At 39.5% G+C, this 4087-nt stretch overlaps 1 protein-coding gene across 1 annotated transcript in view; it reads right to left on the bottom strand.

Moving 5' to 3' along the window:
* REEP3 (receptor accessory protein 3) overlaps nucleotides 1–4087 on the bottom strand; it is an 80264-nt gene that overhangs the window by 74591 nt on the left and 1586 nt on the right. The window lies entirely within an intron of this gene.

Raw genomic sequence — 4087 nt, 5'->3', positions numbered from 1 at the left:
GGGACGCTGTAACGGGTCAACCAGACAAGAGGAGGCTGCGCGCGCAGCATCGGGGGGTGGGGCAGCAGGGGCCTCCGCACACCTGCGCTGGGGGAGGGCCTGAGCAGCAGCGGCCGAGGCTGCTTCAAGGGCCAGGGAGGGAGGCAGGGCCAGACCAGAGGGTGGGAGGCACTGCACAATTTTGAATCACACTGGGCTCCTAGTTAATAAACATTAGGACCAATATTAACCTTGTTAATAACTCAAATGCATAAGAAACCAGTGAGATTCATTATACTTAGTAAGAAAGTATATTAAAAAAGTCAAACTCCCCCATCTCTGGTTACACTGTGATAAAGATATTACTCATGCATTATTGGTGGCAATGTAAAATATTAATATCCTTTTGGAAAGTAATTTGGCAATTCATATCAATTGTCATAAAAGTATTCATAGCCTTTGACTCAGATATACTCCTCTTGGATATTTACCCTAAGGCAGTGGTTCTCAACCTTCTGGCCCTTTAAATACAGTTCCTCATGTTGTGACCCAACCATAAAATTATTTTCATTGCTACTTCATAACTGTAATGTTGCTGCTGTTATGAATCGTAATGTAAATATCTGATATGCAGGATGGTCTTAGGTGACCCCCGTGAAAGGGTTGTTAGACCGCCAAAGGGGTCGTGGCCCACAGATTGAGAACCGCTGCCCTAAGGAAATACATAAAAAGAAAAAGTATATATAAATGATGTCCATTTTAGTATTATAACTTTATTGAGGCATTACTTAATAATGAAATATTAGAAATTATCTAAAAATTAAAAATAGATGGCTATGAAAATTATGAATACTGGCCTAGATCAAATAGAAAAATAAGATTTCAGAGCAACACAGAAAATGCTTACAGTTTAAAAAATATTGAATAAAATTTTTTTTTACCCTACTCTAATTAGACAAAGAAATTGAAAGACAAAGGTAAATTGAAAGCCCGGCCAGTGTGGTTCAGCAGTTGAGCGTTGACTCAGGAATCAAGAGGTCACTGATTGGATTCCCGGTCAGGGCACATGCTCGATCCTGTGATGTTTCTCTCTCATCGATGTTTCTGTCTATTCCTCTCCCTTCCTCTCTCTCTAAAAATCAATAAAAATATTAAAAAATGAAAATTGAAAAGTTTAAACGTTCAGTATGCTGGGAATGTCAGGGAACATATTTGTTCTTGCTCTGATAACAAGTACTAATACTTATTGAATATCTACCATGTGCACGATGCTGGATTATGGACATTATATGTGCAAATGCATTTAATCCTATGGAGTTATGTTATAGCCAAGAATGGCAGAGCTGATATTTTAATTCAGGCAATCTGTCTTTAGTTCTGACGTTAACCACAAATTAAGAAAAGTTAGAAAAGTGGGATTCCCCTCAATCTGTAACAATCATGTTTCAAAAGGTAAGGCACGGGCATTAGGTATGAATGTAATATTATTTGGTAATCTCAGATTACTATAACCTTAATAATTGCCAACTAACCTTTGAATCTTGTCTGTGAAGTTCAAGTAAGTTGATTTTAATGAAAAATCCTCTCGCACCATCACAGAATGCGAGAGCTATGCAAGCGTTTGGAGATTACCAGATCAGATCCTTTATCTCGAGAGAGACAGAAACTGAGGTCTATAACCAGTAAGAGGCTGACTCAGTGTCATTCAGCTGGTTAATATAACCCACATTAGTTATTAATTCCAGGTTTCGAAATGATATTTCTTTCTATCTTACTTTACTCTTACACACACACACACACACACACACACACACACACACACACACATCTATATATTATGTTTTAAATGTACCATAAATGTGAGGTGCCACATTTGGTGTGCTTTAGTTGCACTGATTTAATCTTTACAATAGTTTACAAAAGGTAAATATGATAACCTTTTTAAGACAAGGACACTGAAGCTCAAATGGATTGAGTATGTTTCCCAGGACCACAAAACTACTAGCTGGCATCCAGGTCTGATTCCAAGCCAGTGCTCTTCCCTGCAATGGTCTGCCGCAAGGTCTGGGGAGACAGTGCCCATGCCCACAGGGAGCTCTGGTTACGGAGGAGGCTCCCTGTGTGTGCCACCGGAGGTTCATGTTGCGATAACTGTCTGATTTTTCTTTAGGCTCAGGACCAGCTGGCTGTTCCACTGGGTTAGAAAGAATGTAAGTAAATTCTATCTCCTGCTGTAAAAAAGGTTTCCAAGTTTGGGTAGATCCTGCGATTGATTTTTTGTGTCCTCATAATATTAATCAAGAGAAAAAGAAAACATTCAGTGCATAGATATAGAGAACCTGAGGAGCCCAGGGACAAAATATAAGAATGATGCTTTCCTTACCTGACAAGTGTGCGTTCTAATATGCTAACGGTTCAATGGCTCATGAGATACATTTCCTGACACCTGACAAATACATTTCCATGATCTTTCCTCTCTCACTTTGCTTCCTTTCTTTTACCACACAATTTAAATTCTGTAGCTTCTGGCAACACAAGCCTAACCCTCTCTCCAGTTAGGGAGCTCTCTAAAGCCTTCAGTGTCTCTCTCTTGTACAACCATCTCATACAACAAGGGAGAGAAATTCCCAAAGCAAAGCCATTGCTTCCTAATATAATCTATCAGTTCTTCCTCAAATTCCTTGAAAACAGGCCCCAGCTTAAATTTCCAGCTTTTCCTCTCCCCAGTCCCTCAAGTCCTCTGTAACTAATCCGGGCTTTCCCCTCCTCTGTGGTTTGGCTCACAGTGATGCCTTTATCTAGAATCCTTTTCTGTTTAATCTTTGCCTGTCTAAATTCAGTCTGTCCTTTAAGGCCCATCTCAAATGTAATCTCCCTTGCTTTTTCTGATTCTCCGAGCTATAACTTCATTGTCTGTCCGATATAACACAGGGTGTAACTCATAAGACTTGACATTCTGATCTGTTTTGCAGGTATAGTGTACCTGAATTGTCAGTTCCATTAAGATCAACTGTGTTACTAACCTTTGTGTTACAGGTAGCATCTAGAAAAGGCATTCATATTCATAGTCAACGATAAAAAAACAAAAGTATTATTTGAATAATTCAAATGAAATCAATTGTGCTTCACTTTTTTTTTTCTTTTAAATCAGTTAAAGAACTGGTCAAGGGAACCCAGAGAGTTTTTGTTTGTTTGTTTTCTTAAGGTAGTTTCTTAATGGGGCACTTGATATTTTGGATGCAGACACAACACTTGATAGACATCACTAGGTCGAAAAAGGTATGCTTGTATTATGTAAATGACACTCAAAGAGAGACCCCAAAAGGCTAACAAACAACCTGACAACAATCTGTGATATGCTTTTATTTCTCGAGTTTTAGTTTTGTACAGATGAACACAGGAAGCTGTGAAGTTTTAAAACTAGAAACTGTACCGAGGAAGGGCAAAGTGCATTAAGACAATCAACTGACAAAATTTCAATGCTACTGCAAATCGGGTTGAATACGGCCACTAAGCTATTAATCCAACTCCCAAAGAAAATGTAGCGTTCTCCCTAGTGAGAAACAAAATTAAATATCTGGTAATGTTTTCTCCCACATTCTAACGCTAATCAGAGAAGCCAGCGCCTCACGAAAACATTTCATAAAGATCAGGAGATAATGACTCCTACAGAGATCATGAATAATAAATCCGCGGGTTCCTGGCTGAAACTACAACATTGTTGTTTACTTTGTGACTTTTTTTTTTTTTTTTTTTTTTGAGGAGGAGAGGGGTAAATGGAAAGGATGGGAGGAAATCAGTTTAAATTGTAGTCCAACGAATACCTTCACAGAATAAATACAACTCAAGCAAACTTTTTAAGTGGACCTGTACCACTTGGTAAGAACGCAAGAAAATGAACCGATAATCCGAACAAAGGCAACAGGCACCTGCAGCCTCTCAATCACTTAGCAAATATTTCCGCCCAAACCACCAAATTCTAGAATCTGGGAGAACAGGCGGGTGTCCCCATTCATTCAACCAGGAGCTCTTTTCTGCGTAAAACTGTACATCACGGGGCGACGGGGACCCTTCCCGGGGAGGCGAGCTGGAGCGGCCCAGGGTTTTC

The sequence above is a fragment of the Myotis brandtii genome, unplaced genomic scaffold (assembly GCF_000412655.1).
Source record: "Myotis brandtii unplaced genomic scaffold, ASM41265v1 scaffold196, whole genome shotgun sequence".
In the NCBI taxonomy this organism is placed as follows: domain Eukaryota; kingdom Metazoa; phylum Chordata; class Mammalia; order Chiroptera; family Vespertilionidae; genus Myotis; species Myotis brandtii.
This window is presented reverse-complemented; position numbering and strand designations above follow the sequence as displayed.